Raw genomic sequence first — 17,815 nt, 5'->3', positions numbered from 1 at the left:
AAAATACTGGTTGCATTTTTGACTGATCACCAAAACCATTTGTTCACTAGGTGAATGTCTATGATCCTAGGGACCGGGAGCTTCAGAAGCTCCAAACATGCCCAGTCAGTACTGTGGGCCTTGATTGATCCTATCTGCTGCTGAAGACCCAACCCAGTGGGCCGAGAACACAGATCAGAAAGGCCTTGTGAATAAACTGGCCCAAAGCTCACATTCCGCAGATGAGGAAACCTTTCTGCTACACTGATCAGTTTCCTATTGCTGCTGTAATAAATTACCCCCAACCTAGTGACTTCAAGCGACACAGATATACTCTCTTCTGGTTCTGAAGGTCAGAAGTCTAAAATGGAGGCCTGGCATGGTGGCTCATGCATGTAATCCCAGTACGTTGGGAGGCCACAGCAGGAAGATCACTGGAGGCCTTTGGAGACCAGCCTGAGCAAAATGATGAGACCTCATCTCTGCAAAATTAAAACAAAAAGAAAAATTAGCCTGATGTGGTGACATAACACTGATGTCCCAGCTACTGGAGAGGCTGAGGCGGGCGGGATGGGAGAATCATCTGAGGTCAGGAGTTTGAGGCTGCAGTGAGCTATGATCATACCAGTGTACTCTAGCCTGGGCAACAGAGTGAGACCCCCTCTCAAAAAAAAAGTCTCAAATGGATCTGCAAGGCTGGGTTCCTTTTGGAGTTTCCATGAGAGTATTTCTCTCCTTTCCTTTTCCAGCTCCTAGTGACCACCTGCATCTTTCAGCTCTTGCCTGCTTTTCTTCATTTGTAAAGCCAATAGGGCAGAGTCTTCTTTCCCATATGACCTCCTGTCTCTCTCTTATAAGAGTCCCCGTGACTATATGGGGCTACCCAGGTAATCCAGAATCGTCTCCCCAGCTCAAGAACCTAAAATGAATCACATCTACAAAGTGCCTCTGCCACACAAGGTAACATATTCACAGTTTCCAGGGAGTAGAATGTTGACATCTCTGGAGGACCATTACTCAGCCAGCCTTGCTGTCAAAAGAGGAAATTTTGTCAACAAACCACTGAAAATATTTCTCTACAGCCTTGATTGACAGAAGGTCAGGTATCTTGTCATTCTCTGGCAGATGCAGTGGTGAGAGCACAGACTATGAGCGCAGGCATCAGGCGGGCTAAGTCTGAGCCTGGCTCTGCCATTCACAAGCTCTGCAGGCTTGGACCAAGCCATTTATGAATGGTTGATGCCACAAAAGCCTCGAAACCTTGAAGGAAGTGGTAGGAAATGAGGCAAGTAGACAGAGGGTGAGAGACTTGAAGTGCACTGATGAGCTGCATGCAGAAATACGAGTTCCACGAAAGCAGAGATCTCCTTTGCTTTGTCTACCCCTACACCCTCAGTGCCTAGAATAGTGCTACCATAGGAAATGTTTGATCAATGAGTGTTCAATGTCATGAACAGGTTCGTATTAAAACTGACCCTGGTGAACACTTTTACATGACTGGCAGGAATGTAAACTGGTATAACCATTATAGAAAACAGTATGGAGATTCCTTGAAGAACTAAAAGTAGAACTACCAATAGATCCAGCAATCCTACTGGGTATCTACTCAAAAAAAATAAGAAGCCATTATATGGAAAAGATAAATGCACATGCATGTTTATTGCAGCACAATTCACAATTGCAAAGATATGGAACCAATCTAAGTGCCCATCAACCAAAATGGACAAGGAAACTGTAGTATATATACCCCATGGAATACTGCTCAGCCATTAAAAGGAAGGAAATAATGTATTTCGCAGCAACTTGGATGGAGCTGGAAGCCATTATTCTAAGTAAAGTAACTCAGGAATGGAAAACCAAATATTGTATGTTCTCACTTATAAGTGGGAGCTAAGCTATGAAGACGCAATGGCATAAGAATGATATAATGAACTTTGGGGAATCATGTGGAAAGATGGGAGGAGGCTGAAAGATAAAAGGCTACATATTGGGCACAGTGTACACTGTTTGGGTGATGGGTACACCCAAATCTTAGAAATCAGCACCAAAGAACTTACTCACATAACCAAAAACCACCTGTACCCCCAAAAACTATTGAAATAAAAATTAAAAGTAAAATAAAATTGACCCTGGCATAGAGTTGGGTTCAATAAATACTTGTGAGTGAATAATATAATACATGAATTTTAGTGGAGATGTGGTTTAGTGGCTTTTATTATTTCCTCCTCAAAAAGGGTTGCAAACTCCAATGCATAAGGTGCCAGGAGGCTGAGGGAGAGAAAGTGTAGCTGGTCTAAAATGCACAGAGACCAGTCAGCCCCTGATTATTCTTACCACTGAGAATTTGGGCTCAGCGCAGCCAGATTTTCTGATATTTTTATTTAAAGAGACACCCCAAATCCAGGTTTTCATAGGAGATCATTGGTTTTTAAACATTGTCTCAAATTATTTTAAGCATCGTTCGTTAGGGCCAGCTAACTATCTGCCAGCCAAATTCAGACCAAGACCCTTACTTTGCTATGTCTCCTCTTCCACCTTCCTTAACTTCCAGGGCAGTGCAAGTTTGATAATGAGATAACCTTGAATGGCTTATTGATCAGAATTTAAAAAGGAAAGAAGAGAAGGGTTTCCCACACACATAAAAAAGCTCAGCCTAATAAGATTCCCATGTGGGCCCCCTCCTAAAAAATAAATCGAGATCAGAGAGATGACAACTTGCTGCCAATCAGACCACAGCAACCAGAAACACAGCCTTCTCTTTGTGAGGCTTGAGGTGTCGCTGATAAATTAAGCAGAGCCCAAGGACAGTCCTAGATTCTAGAACTCCACTCAAGTCCTCGGATTGCAATTACAAGGTAAGACACACCACTTAGACCCCATTGCAGAGTACTATCTTCATAACTAAGATGCACATACTTGTCTACTGATGTCTTTTATTTAAACACGGATTATCTACTTCCTCAGATTTTTTATGACAAAACCGTCACTGATCCCCCCCGTCTGGGCAGCCACGTTTCTTATCCAGCATCAGTGGGCAGGCTCTCAGATGTGCAGGCTCAGGCTCAGCATGTAGCAGCTGCTCTAACAGGTACAGGCTGAAGGGGATGGGAGTTCAGACATGCCTCAGGATGGAAAGATGAGAAGTTCCAGGTGGAGTTTTATCTGTTCTGGCAATTATCCAGTGACCGTGGAAGAGTCAGCGACCCTTTCTGGGCCTCAGTTTCCAAATCTGTAGACTAAGGGAGCTGCCAGGTAATTGTTGTTACCAGAAAGGTGTCCTGATCCAGACCCCAAGAGAAGGTTCTTGGATCTTGCACAAGAAATAATCTGGGGCTGTCCATAAAGTGAAATTTTATTAAGAAAGTAAATGGATAGCTCTCTCTCCCCCTGTCGCCCAAGATGCCGAAAGGAAAGAAGGCTAAGGGGAAGAAGGTGGCTCCGGCCGCTGCTGGCGTGAAGAAACAGGAGGCCAAGAAAGTGGTGAATCCCCTGTTTGAGGAAAGGCCTAAGAATTTTGCCATTGGACAGGACATCCAGCCCAAAAGAGACCTCACTCGCTTTGTGAAATGGCCCCGCTATATCAGGTTGCAGTGGCAGAGAGCCATCCTCTACAAACGGCTGTCCTGCAATTAATCAGCTCACCCAGGCCCCAGACCACCAAACAGCTACTCAGCTGCTTAAGCTGGCCCACAAGTACAGACCAGAGACAAAACAAGAGAAGCAGCAGAGGCCGTTGGCCCGGGCCGAGAAGAAAGCTGCTGGCAAAGGGGACGTTCCCATTGAGAGGCCACCTGTCCTTTGAGCAGGAGTTAACACTGTCAGCACCTTGGTGGAGAACAAGAAAGCTCAGCTAGTGGTGATAGTACACGACGTGGATCCCATCGAGCTGGCTGTCTCCTTGCCTGCCCTGTGTCATAAAATGGGGGTCCCTTACTGCATTATCAAGGGAAAGGCAAGACTGGGCCGTCTAGTCCACAGGAAGACCTGCTCCACTGTCGCCTTCACACAGGTGAACTCGGAAGACAAAGGCGCTTTAGCTAAGCTGGTGGAAGCTATCAGGACCAATTACAGTGACAGATACAATGAGATCCACTGTCACTGGGGCAGCAATGTCCTGGGTCCCAAGTCTGTGGCTCGCATTGTGAAGCTCGAAAAGGCAAAAGCTAAAGAACTTGCCACTAAACTGGGTTAAATGTACACTGTTGAGTTTTCTGTACATAAAAATAATTAAAATAATACAAATTTGTAAAAGAAAAAAAGAAAGTAAAAGGATAAAGAATAGTTACTCCATTGGGCAGAGCAGTGGTGTGGGCCACTCAGCTGCTTGTGCTTATAGTTACTTCTTGATCGTATGCTAAACAAGAGGAGGATTATTCATGAGTTTTCTGGGAAAGAGGTGGGCAATTCCTGGAACTGAGGGTTCCTCTCCCATTTAGATCATATAAGGTAACTTCCTGATGTTGCCATGTCATCTGTAAACTGCCATGGCGCTGGTGGGAGTGTCTCTTAGCATGCTAATGCATTATAATTAGCATATAACATGCAGTGAGGACGACCAGAGGTCATTCTCATTGCCATCTTGGTTTTGGTGGGTTCTGGCCGCTTCTTTACCACAACCTATTTTATCAGCAAGGTCTTTATAACCTGTATCTTGTGTTGACCTCCTACCTCATCCTGTGACTTAGAATGCCTTAACCTCCTAGGAATGCAGGCCAGTAGGTCTCAGCCTTATTTCAACCAGCCCCTATTCATGATGGAGTCGCTCTGGTTTGAATGCCTCTGACATGGTGACTCAAGCCTATACTGCCAGCTACTTGGGAGGCTCAGGTAGGAGAATCACCTGAGCTCAGGGGTTTGAGGCTGCAATGAGCCATGATACACCACTGCACTTCAGCCTGGGTGACAGAACGAGGCTTCTACTAAAAAGAAAAGAAGAAGAAAGGAAAAAGAAGGAAGAATTTTTTAAAAAGGAAGAGGAGGAAGGAAGAAGAGAACTGGCTGTGAAATGACTTGCAGGTCCTCCCTGATGTGGCAGTCTCTGATTTTGTGACTCCACCTCCCTTGGTGATGCCATCCACTTCCTCTAGTGTCACACAGAACTTCAGTGATGCCCACCAGCATCTGCCAGGCACGGAAGCAACAGGGCATGCAAAGATCCAAGAGAGGGAATAATAGAGCCTGTTTCCTCCACATTTCCCTTGACCAGATCAAACTGATCGACAGCAACTTGGGTAGCAAACCCCCTAGCCAGTTGCCCACCTATTTGTACCATGACTTAAAGGAAGCCAAACAATTTCACCCTAAAATATATTTCCTTGACATATTTCAAGATGGCTATTCAGAAGGGCTGGAAATAGAAGAGTAGCTAAGAAGCTGTCTTTTGCAGAGAAATTTGCATCTGTAGAGAAAGCCTGTGTCCCTGCAGCCAGGCTTTCCGAGGTCCTCCCTGGTCCACATCTAGGAAAGATGAACTGAGAGTCTGACATCTCTCAAGAGCCAAAAGGAACATTTCCCACCTTTTCTCTCCAAGGGCTGCTACCCGTGAGGTTTCACCTACATAACAAGACCACCTTTGCTAGCCAGGCATCCTCTTCTCTCCTTTCCATAACCTGTTTTGCCCATTGTCACCTGATTTACCACCATAACCTGTTTTGGGCTGGGTTCTGGGCCCCCATTCTTTGTGCAACCTCAAGATGGTATAAAAGCATCAACCATCTGGCCATTTCTTTGAGATTTTATATTATGTCAGACTCCTGTGCATATCAATAAACTTATATACTTTTTCTCCTATTAATTTGCCTTTTGTCAGTTCATTTCTCAGAGAATTTTCAGAGGGTGGAAGGGAAGTATTCCTACAACCTCTGTCCATTTGAAGAAAATTGTTCTGAACAATTCTGGGAAGAAAGCTGAGGAAGAGATTGTTTTTGACCACAGACCAACTCAAATATCTTCCTTCTTAATCCTTTGAATAAATGATTCATGGAATGCATGCATTTTAAGGAATTGAATGCTTTTCAGTTGTTTTCCTGGAAATTTCCATTTCTGAACAGTCATAAAAATACCCAACCATACAGCTGAGTGACTATCAGAATGTCCCATGTGTGTGTTACATTTGCTCCAGAAAAATTCATTAATAAATAAACATATTCCATAAATATGTCAGATAAAACAAAGGTAATGAGATTCACTTCTAACAAGTCAATATTGAGAATAACAAATGATGACATTTTAGGGGATTTTCCTGTAAGTTTCCTGAAAGCCCCATAAATCTTTTCCTTCACCTGCTTCTATCCATGACTATTTTCTCCTGCTTAAAAATTTACCATGCCACAATTAAAAATCCGGTCAATTACAAGAAAATGATGAGAATGTGGAAAACGGCAAAGAAACATGGGAGTGAGTCTTCTGATTGCTTAAATTCTCTTAATGCCCCAAATGACCCAAGGCTGCGACCCAATGTATTTTCTCAGGGGGATTGGAATGTAGGTGGGATTGGCAGCCACGGGTCAAGTGAGATTCGAGTATTATTATTATTATTATTATTATTATTGAGACAGAGTCTCACTCTGTCACCCAGGCTGGAGTTCAGTGACATATCATAGCTCACTGTAGCCTTGAACTTTTGGGCTCAAGGGATGCTCCTGTCTCAGGCACCCCAGTAACTAGGACTACAGGCACATACCACAATGCCCAGCTAGTTTTTTTATTTTTAATTTTTGTAGAGACAGTGTCTCACTATGTTGCCCAGGCTGATCTCAAACTCCTGACCTCAAGCAATCCTCCCATCTCAGCCTCCCAAAGCACTAAGATTATAGATGTGAGCCCCTGCACATGGCCCAATTTGAAGAGTATTAAAAGTGTGCGGTGCTGAAATGGCTTTCCCCACTGGCACTGGGTTCTACGACTTCCATTCCGATGGTGTCCTGCACATGGTAAGGACTCAAATGAATGAATTAGTTAAGACCTGATTGGCCAAGGTACAGGGTCACATTTATTTTGTACGATAAGATTTGCAAAAGGCCAAGGTGGAGAAGAGTATCCTACTAGGCGTTTACAGCTTAATGAAAATACTCCCTAAGCTTAAAATGGTATTACAGAAAGAAGAGGAGATTTGGAATCTTATAGACCTGGTTGAAGCCAAGCCCCACACTTGCAAACCAGTTTCATGGTCTTGAACAAGATATTTAATATCCCTGAGTCTCAGTTTTACATTCATCTTCAAGTAGCTGTAATAAGGGCTAATTCACAGGATGGTTGAGGGGTAAAATAAAATATCCTATCTAAATTATTTAGAGCAGCAATGAAGATAACAGATGATCAATAAATATTTAGACTTTTCTCCCAACCCGTCCCTACCCACCAATCCTTTGGCTTTAATTACTTTTATTTTAATTCAGCTTTTACAAGTAACCAAAGTAGGAAAAAATGTCAAAATATTTTTTCTCATTATTAAGTACATTGCATACTGATTTATCAATCAAAGTTGTATTATTATTTGTTTTTGGAACTTAATGATTAGAATCTGAAAAAAATAAGAGCCATTCTTTTTTTTTTTTTTTTTTTTTTTTTTGAGACAGAGTCTTGCTCTGTTGCCCCGGCTGGAACGCAATGGTGCGATCTCGGCCCACTGCAAGCTCTGCCTCCCAGGTTCAAGCCGTTCTCCTGCCTCAGCCTCCCAAGCAGCTGGGACTACAGGCACCTGCCACTACACCGGGCTGATTTTTTGTGTTTTTAGTAGAGACGTGGTTTCACCATGTTAGTCAGGATGGTCTGGATCTCCTGACCTTGTGATCCGCCCGCCTCGGCCTCCCAAAGTGCTGGGATTACTGGCGTGAGCCACCACGCCTAGCCAAAAAGAAGAACCATTCTAAGCCACAAAGAGTTTTGCTCTATAAAGAGTTTGAAAGTCTGCATTCACCATTTTTGCAGACTAAACTCTGTTTTAAGAAAATCCTTTGATTGTATGGATTGGAAAGAAAATACTGCGAGATGGTCCCTGTTGCTTTGGGGGGACCATTGACCTGAATGCAATATTTTACATTGAGGAGAAATTTAGTTGAAGAATAAGAGCATTTCTAGACTTAACTGAGCTAAAGCCATTTAAGAATGTCTTGCCTTTTGATGGTGGGGGGGGGTGATAGTCTCCAGGGAGCGTACTGGAATGTTTCTTAGCTCTGTGTGACTCTAGAGGGCCTTCTGCACACTGGTGATTCTGCTCTGGAAATTGTTGGTGGAAAATCTGGATTGGAGAGATGGCAGGAGATAGAAAGGACCTGCATTTCTTTCCAGAAGATTCTTCACATCAGAGCAGAGATGGTGGAAAATACTGGCTTGAGCTTGGCATGAACCAACATAGACTAGCGTATCAATTCTCCTAAGTGATGTTATCAATGAATAAATGACTCAGAAAACACGGATATCAAACCATTATGTTCCAAAGACATTATCCTGCTGGAGACATAGAGCAAGGTCATTACTCTGTGTGTAGGAGAGGGCTCCTCTGGAGGGAAGTAGATAATGCCATTGTTAATTCTTGAAGGAAACGGTAGATTATGGAACAGGGACCAAGGACAGTTGGGTGTGGTGAGCTTCAGGCAAAACGTTTCTTCTCTTTCTCTGGTTCATGACATCCTGGCATCAACTGTCCCGTGATCCATCCATGGAAGAAGGGCTCTTCTGAAGCCACAGTGCAGGTAGCATAGGTGAATGCCGTGAAGAATCACTGTGCCCGGGGCAGCTGTCAGTAGTAACACAGCAGACGGGACAATGGCTCAGAGAGGAGGCAGTGCCTACAAACACGAGGACCTAGTGGAGAGCACACCACAGACATGTCGCACAAGGGGGCTGCTTTGGGAGGGGCAAATATTCTTCCTTGTTAAGGGGAGGTTCAAGCCAAGGTCAGATAATAAGGGAAATCTAACCACGTCGTGTATTCAAAGCCTTCTTAGGTTTTAATATTTTGTTTACAGATGAATCATTTCCCTAACCCTGCTTGTCTCAATTGACCTGGTTAAAATTGTTTCCAAGTCCAGCAATTCTAAAGAGCAGAACCTGATCAGAACGGAAACTTTCTGGACTTGCTCACTAAACCTGAGACCCTCATCTCAGCCCACCCACTGAGCATACCTGCAGTTTTTGTTATGTCTTTCAAAAGACTCCCCCCCGCCCCATTCTGCCTTTTAACACAAAGAAAGGAAAAAATGTGTGTTGGATTCAGCCCTGCCATACTGGTATTTATGCACCAGAGACAAATTATGTCTTCATTATAAATTCAGTTCTGAATTATGCTTAACTAGCAAAACGATCTGTGTTGTATTCATAGAAGAAGCCTGTGTGATCTCCCCACCTCAGCTCAGATGGAAAGAAGAACACTTCCGTGTGGCTGCTCACCCTAGCCTGATGACATTTCCAGACACCACCCCAGCAAATTAAGCGGATGCTAAAATCACTTAGGAGTGTGTCTAATGCACAGGATAAACATGAGCTACTGGAAAGAGGTATAGGATCAGTAATACGGAAGAAAAAGGGGAAGAAAGCATAGCCCATTTGGAACAGAAGGAAGAAATCACACACCACTCGACAGGGGAAATTACTGCATTTCACCAAGGCAGGTGCACCGGGCATGTTTGTATATTAAATCATTACCAGGAATTAAAGAGCCCATGTAAGAAGGCAATGTTACAAATTGATTCAAACGCTATTTATAATTCTTTAACAATGTTTGATGTTCTGCAGTCAGAAAAATAGATTATGGGAACGGTTTGCTGAAAAAAAAATTAAACACACGGTATTTATTTCTCTCTACTGAATGAAGTGCTGTAACCACCATTTATATTTTTTCCAATGCTATAAAAATGTCTTTGTTGTTATGCATAACACTATATAAAGCATGGTGCAAAGAGGATTCTTGCTTACTCAGGGATGAGAGTAGAGGAAACAGCCAAAGGAATGGAAATCAGGGCTCCTAGAAACCATATTCTCAGGCCTCATCTAAGAGGCTGAAAGGGAGGACCAAGGTAGTAAGCTTAACAACCTTCAACCTCACCCTGAAACTGGGAGCAGTTTCCCTTGAAACTGGGAAAGAAAGGAATGTTCCAGTTGTCCTTAGACTTCATTTCCAGACAGCCAGGCCTGAGTCTTGCAAATGGAAGCGAGAAGGAAAGTGAAAGAAATCAAAATACGTCACCACAAAATACGGTTCCCTGGCATTATGAGTATTTTACACCACAAATCCATGAAGACAATCAAGTGCTGGAAGAGACTTTTTCTTATCTACATAAAGATAGGACTGGCTGGTGGGGTGGCTTATGCCTGTAATTACACACTTTGGGAGGACAAGGCAAGAGAATCACTTGAGCCCAGGAGTTCAAGACCAGCCTGGGCAACATGACAAGGAATAAAAAGAGAAAGATAGCATGTCCTGAATTGGTTCCTTCCATTGAGTTGTTGGTCTCCCTGACTTCAAGAATGAAGCTGTGGAGCCTCAGCGTGAGTGTTACAGTTCTTAAAGATGGAGTGCCCCGAGTTTGCTCCTTCAGTTGTTCAGATGTGTCTAGAGTTTCTTCCTTCTGGTGGGTTCGTGGTCTTGCTGACTTCAGGAGTGAAGCTGCAGACCTTCATGATGAGTGTCACAGCTCATAAAGGTAATGTGGACCCAAAGAGTAAGCAGCAGCAAGATTTATTGCAGCCAAAGAGCAAAGCTTCAACAGCACGGAAGGGTGACCCCAACTGTTTGCTGCTGCTGGTTGGGGGGTGGCCACCTTTTATTCCCTTATTTGGCCCTGCCCACATCCTGCTGATTGGTCCATTTTACAGAGTGCTGATTGGTCCTTTTTTATAGAGTGCTGATTGGTGCATTTACAAACCTTTAGCTAGACACGGAGCACTGATTGGTACGTTTTTACAGAGTACTGATTGGTGTGTTTACAAACCTTTACCTAGACACAGAGTGCTGATTGGTGTGTTTTTCAGAGTGCTGAATGGTGCGTTTACAAACCTTTAGCTAGACATTGAGCACTGATTGGTGCATTTACAATCTTTTAGCTAGACAGAAAAGTTCTCCAAGTCCCACCCCCCACCCAGAAGCCCAGCCAGCTTCACCTCTCAATAGGACTGAACCACCAACAAGAACAATTGTTCTTGTTCTGCTCCTTGTTAATGCATTATCCATTACAGGAAAGAAGACCATTTTTCAAGACAATGACTGTCTCAAATGATCATTTAAATTCCAAAAAGAACATTTGCAAGTTAATATCTGTTTCTCCGCACTTCCAATAGCCAAAGCAATCTTAAGCAAAAAGAACAAAGCCAGAGGCATAAGGCTATAGTAACCAAAACAGCATGGTACTGATATAAAAGTAGACACCCAGACCAATGAAACACAATAAAGAACCCAGAATTAGAGCCAAATACCTGGAAGCCACCGATCTTCAACAAAGCAGATGAAAACATACACTGGGGAAAGGACACACTATTCAATAAATGGTGCTGGGAAAATTGGATAACCACAGGTAGAACAATGAAACTGGATCCCTCTCCCTTACCATATATAAAAATTAACTTGAGATGAATTAAAGACTTAAATCTAAGACCTGAAACCACAAAAATCCTAGAAGATAAAATAGGGAAAACTCTTCTGGACATTGTCCTAGGCTAAAAATGTATGACTAAGACCCTGAAAGCAAATGCAACAAAAATAAAAGTAAATTAGTGGGACCTAATTAAATTAAGCTTCTGCACAGTGAAAGAAACAATCGGCAGAGTAAATAGACAATCTACAGAATGGGAGAAAATATTTACAAACTATACATGCAACAAAGCACTAATACTCAGAATCTACAAGGAACTCAAATAAATCAGCAAGAAAAATACAAATAATCCCATTAAAAATGGCCAAATGACATGAACAGACATTTCTCAAAAGAAGACACACAAATGGCCAAAAAACATATGAAAAGATGTTCAACATCACTAATCATCAGGGAAATGCAAATTAAAACCACAATGAAATACCACCTTAATCCAGCCAGAATGGCCATTACTAAAAAGTCAAAAAACATTAGATGTTGGTGCAGATGCAGGGGAAAGGGAACACTTAGACACCGTTGGGGTTACTACAACCTTTATGGAAAACAGTTTGGAGATTTCTCAAAGAACTCAAAATAGATCTACCATTCGATCCAGCAATCCACTACTGGGTATCTACCCAAAAGAAAATAAGTCATAATACGAAAAAGACAACTGAATGCATGTTTATCACAGCACAATTCACAATTGCAAAGATATGGAGTCAACCTAAGTGCCCATCAACAGATGAGTGGATAAAGAGTATGTGAGAGAGATATTTATATATATATATATATACACACACACACACACATATATATCACATATATATACGCACACACATACATACATGCACACACACACCATGGAATACTACTCAGCCATTAGAAAAAAAAAATGAAATAATGCTTTTTGCAGCAACTTAAATGGAACCAGAGGCCACTATCCTAAGTAAAGTAACTCAGGAATGGAAAACCAAATACTGCATGTTCTCACTTGTAAGTGGAAGCTAAACTACGGGTACACAAATGATACAGGAGGTGGGGCAGAGGAGTGCTGGGAGAAGAAGGGTGGGGTCCCTGATGAGGGCTCCACCCCCAGGCCTGTGCGCACAGACCTAGGTGAGGACAGGCATTTCTGTTTTCATGTCAAAATGTTGCATTTCCCAAGACCACCCTGGCCCGCCACACCTCCATCCTGTGCCTATAAAAACCCCGAGTCCCTGTTGGGAAGAATACACAAGCAGCTGGACATGGAGAGGAACACAGCAGCAGAACAGCACACCGACAGGCACCAGCAGACTCCCGCAGAACAACATGGAGTTTGGCCTGTGGTCAGAGAAGAGACTGGCTGCTGAGCCGCCTGACTCCAGGGGAAAACCAGCTTCCCACTCCATCCCCGTTCTGACTCCACGATCTGCTGAGAGCTACTTCCACTCAATAAAACTTTGCACTCCTTCTCCAAGCCCACGTGTGATCCGATTCTTCCGGTGCACCAAGGCAAGAAACTCCGGGGTACAGAAAGCCCTCTGTCCTTGAGATAAGGTAAGGGGTCTAATTGAGCTGACTAACACAGGCTGCCTACAGATGGCTAAACTAAAAGATCACCCTGCAACACCCATCCACTGGGGCTTCAGCTGTAAACATTCACCCCAAGATACTGCCATGGAGTCAGAGCCCCACAACCTGCCCATCTGTTTGCTCCCCTAGAGGTTTGAGCAGCAGGACACTGAAGAAGCAAGCTACTCCCCCACCGCATCCCCTGTAAGAAGGAGAAGGGGATACGCTTCACAAAGCTATACAGAGCAGTATAATGGGCATTGGCAACTCAGAGAGGGGGAGAGATGAAAAATTACCTGTTGGGTAAAATGTACTCTATTCAGGAGACAGGTATGCTGAAAGCCTAGACTTCATCACTTCACAATGAATCCACGTAACCAAAAACCACTTGTACCTCTAAAGCTATTGAAATAAATTTTTTAAGATTAATTTCTGTTCCCCCAGCCAATCATTCTCTCTAGTAATCACGTATGGTCCCTCAATAGAATCCCTCTTCTCTCTGCCGCCTCTCATAACCTGTTTTACCAGGATCCAAGCCTGCATTCTTTCTGTAACCTCAAGGTGGAATATCTTGAAGCTTCTGTACCTCATTGGAAAGTTGGTTCTTTACTCTGTACCCATGTATACATGTTAAATTAATTTGTCTGTCTTTTCTTCTATTAATCCATCTGCCTCATGTCAGTGATTTTCAGTGAATTTCCAAGGGGCCAAGGCTCACAAAAGGATGGAGGTGCCATTCCTGTGTGTCTGCAAACCCCTCCCCACCACTCAGGAAACTGGAAGCTGAACCACTGGCTCTGGCTCTCATCTCCTTTGGACGACCCCGCAGAAATTCCCGTCCTTTAGCCAGGGTCCACCTGAGATAGATGTCTCTATAATGTCACAGACAAAACATCTTCATTTTCTTCCCACAGCTTTGGAGGGCTTGTTGGAGCTCTACACCGTGAAGCAACAGCTAAGTTTTCTTACCACTTACGGAGAGAGTGAAAGAATCGGTAAATCATCCCCAGCTTGAGGAAAGGTACAGATACTGAAGGAAACTGAAATATTTCACTCCAAAACCTACTTCTTTGACATATTTCAAGATGGCAATTCAGAAGGGCTGGAAATAGAAGAGTAGCTAAGAAGCTGTCTTTTGCGGGGAGCTTTGCCTCTATAGAGAAAATCTGATTCATGCAGCCATGCATTCTCTGAAGCCCTCCCTCGTCCAGATCTAGGAAAGATGAAGTGAGAGTCTGACATCTCTAAAGGTCTAAAAGAAACATATACCATCTTGTCTCTGAGGGCTGCTATCCCATGAGGTTTCATCTACATAACAAGGTCACCTTTGCTAGCCAGCCACCCTCTTCTCTCTCTTCCATAACTTGTCTTGCCACTGTCATGTGATTTACGACAATAACCTATTTGCGCGGCTCTGAGCCCCCATTCTTTGCGTAACCTCATAGCTAATGGATGCGGGGCTTAGTACCCAGACGATGGGTTGATAGGTGCAGCAAACCACCGTGGCACACGTTTACGTATGTAACAAAACTGCATTCCTGCACATGTATCCCAGAACTTCAAATTAAATTTAATTAAAAAAAGAGAGAAACTTCTTAGCCTCACTGAGGGGGTGGGGTCATCTGTGTTGTCCCCCATGCATATTATTAATAATACATTTGCATGCCTTCTCTCTAATTAACCTGCCTTTTTTCCGTTGGTTTTTCAGTAAAACTTCCAGAGGGCAAAGAGAAAATTTTCCCTTGGCCTCTATAACACCAGCTAACCAGAAGTAGGCTGTGGGGAAGGCGTGTGCTCTGAGTCACCCAGAACCATCAGTGACATTTTCATTACCCTTACCCATGCCTCTGCAGCATGTAACACTGGGTAGCTACCACAGCCATGCAGTTTCCTCAATGTTGGGTGAACCTGGGGGAAGTAGACTTAACCTCTGCCCTCCAGGAGCACACAGATCTTTATTTTTTTTTAATTTATTTATTTATTTTGAGATGGAGTCTTGCGGTCACCCAGGCTGCAGTGCAGTGGCACAGTCTTGGGTCACCCTTTTTCTTTTTCTTTTTTTTCTGTTTTCTTTCCCTTTTTTTCTTTCTTTTTTTTTTTTTTTTTTTTTTTTGAGATGGAGTCCCGTTCTGTCGCCCAGGCTGGAGTGCAGTGGCATGATCTCAGCTCACTGTAGCCACTGCTTCCTGGGTTCAAACAATTCTCCTGCCTCAGCCTCCCGAGTAGCTGGGACTACAGACCCATGCCTCCACGCCTGGCTAATTTTTCTTTTTTTGTATTTTTAGTAGAGACGGGGTTTCACCATGTTGGCCAAGCTGATTGTGATCTCCTGACCTCGTGATCCACCTGCCTCAGTCTCCCAAAGTGCTGGGATTATAGGCGTGAGTCACGACGCCTGACTGGGTTTTGCCATTTTGCCTAGCTGGTCTCGAACTCCTGACCTCAAGTGATCTACCCGCCTTGGCCTCTCAAAGTGTTGGGATTACAGGCGTGAGCCACTGTGCCTGACCCAGGAGATTACAGATTGCAAAATAAGTGGAAAGCATTGTGAAATTAAGTAATCTGAACTTAAAGCTGTTGGACGTTAAAATTTTTTTTATTTTTTTATTTTTTTAGACAGGGTCTCGTTGTATCACCCAGACTGGAGTGCAGTGGTGCCATCTCTGCCTCCTGGGTTCAAGCAATTCTCCCACCTCAGCCTCCCAAGTACCTAGGATTACAGGTATGCATCATCACGCCTGGCCAATTTTTTGTATTTTTAGTAGAGACGTGGTTTTGCCATGTTGGTCGTTTCGCTATGTTGGTCTCGAACTCCTGGCCTCAAGTGATCCATCTGCCTCAGCCTTTCAAAGTGCCAGGATTACAGGCGTGAGCCACCATGCCCAGCCAAGGTGTTGGTACTGTAGAGTATTCTGAGCCTTGAATGGAATGTGACTATTCACCCTGAGCCACACAGCACATAGCGAACTTCTGCCTTTTTTTTTTTCTTTCTGTACATAATTAAGATTTATTGGTAAGAATACCAAGTGGCTCCAGAGATAAGACCCACTCAGATCTTTACTTCTAGTCAGGTAGCAATACAGTAATTTTCCTTGGAATGTAGCAATCTGTAACCAATCAAATCGCTGTAACCTGTGCACTACTCTTGGGTAGAAAATGCTGTAATCCTGCTAACACTTCTCTGTGTCTGCCTATATAAGTGAAACTTGAACTGCTTCGCTTTGGAACATTGGCCCCATTTATTTGGAATCTGTGTTTTCCAGGTGGCTATCCTTAAGCTTTATGCTCAAATAAATTTTATATTTAATCATATTTTAAAATCTCATTATTTAAAGTTAACAGCATAATGCGAGTATTATCAGTGACTAATATGGGGAAAAACTGATAATATGGGAAATTATCAGTGGCTAATAGAGGAAGAATCCCAAACCAGGAAGAGGATGTAGCAAGTCAGGACTTCTCAAGGACAAGGGTAGTACTCTAACGCCTATCACAGTGCCCTGCGTAGAGCAGGAACCTACTAGGCTGGGCATGGGGGCCCACGCCTATAATCCCAGCACTTTGGGAGGCTGAGGCTGGGGAATTACTTGAGGTCAGGAGCTCGAGACCAGCCTGCCCAACATGGTGAAACTCCATCTCCACTAAAAATACAAAAATTAGCTGGGTATGGTGGTGCATGCCTGTAATCCCAGCTACTCAGGAGGCTGAGGCAGGAGAATGGCTTGAACCCAGGAGGCGGAGGTTGCAGATGGGCCAAGATAGGGCAACTGCACTCCAGCCCAGGTGACTGAGCGAGACTCTGTCTCAAAAAAAAAAAAAAAAAAAAAAATTGGCACCTACTGTTTGCACCAAACTGCACTGAATATGCACTAAACTGACAGGGAATTTTCCCTCTGCCCAGTGAAAACCTCCTTTTTGCCAGCACTACCCACCTCCCCTCTATACCCTGTCTTCCAGAAAATCCCCTAACAATACAAAAGGCCTGTTTTGCAGAAGGTATTAATATTACTGGAATGTGGGTTTAGATTATCTAGGTGTAAATTCTGTCTCAACCACTACCTTCCCTCGTGAACTCAGACGGCAATTTATCTTTTCTCATCAGCAAAACAAGAGGACTATTCTAGGATCTCTGAGGTTTCTTCCAACTTTGAAACCCTACGCTTCTAAGTTTCAATGTAAAAAATAATCATTTCCAGGACTGCTAAGAAGAATTTTTAAAAAGCAATGAATACGAATATGCTTCATTAATCATTATCCAACTGCTATGGATGCATAGTCCACAACGTAACAGAAAGGATAGGAAGGGTGATCGGTTCTCCTTTGAGTATTCTGCCAGGTGTTCTACATTTAAGAACCTCTAGTCAATTTTATTTGAGTTCAATCACATATTTCTTAAGTTCCAGGTATGTCTGCATACATTATAATTTTCACAAACATACATAGTTAGGAGCTTTGCATTAGGTACTTGGCAGGATTTTCCTCCAAATTCTCTTTCATGCCATAAATTAATTCTCCAGGGCATCCTCAATAATTGCCTTCAAGATGAGTCTACCTTTGGAGGTTTCAGAGGCTAAACTGAAAGGGCTCCGGTGTGTTCTGACTTCCAAGCCTTAACAAACACTGCACAAACAGGTCTGCAGGTATGCCCATTTTCCATATTTCTTTATCAGAATTATAACATAATTCATAAAGATATTTGGAAATAGCTGGAT

The 17,815-nt window shown here is 43.3% G+C and overlaps 1 pseudogene across 1 annotated transcript; it reads left to right on the top strand.

Moving 5' to 3' along the window:
* Positions 1-1,854: 1,854 nt before the first annotated feature.
* On the top strand, positions 1,855-4,406 carry LOC110744093 (annotated as a pseudogene). The gene has a single exon (XR_002524224.2). The product of XR_002524224.2 is annotated as a 60S ribosomal protein L7a pseudogene (transcript).
* Positions 4,407-17,815: the final 13,409 nt, after the last annotated feature.

This window comes from Papio anubis, unplaced genomic scaffold, assembly GCF_008728515.1.
Source record: "Papio anubis isolate 15944 unplaced genomic scaffold, Panubis1.0 scaffold185, whole genome shotgun sequence".
Classification (NCBI taxonomy): Eukaryota; Metazoa; Chordata; class Mammalia; order Primates; family Cercopithecidae; genus Papio; species Papio anubis.
The sequence above is the reverse complement of the archived record's forward strand: the minus strand, read 5'-3'. Positions and strand labels throughout refer to the sequence as shown.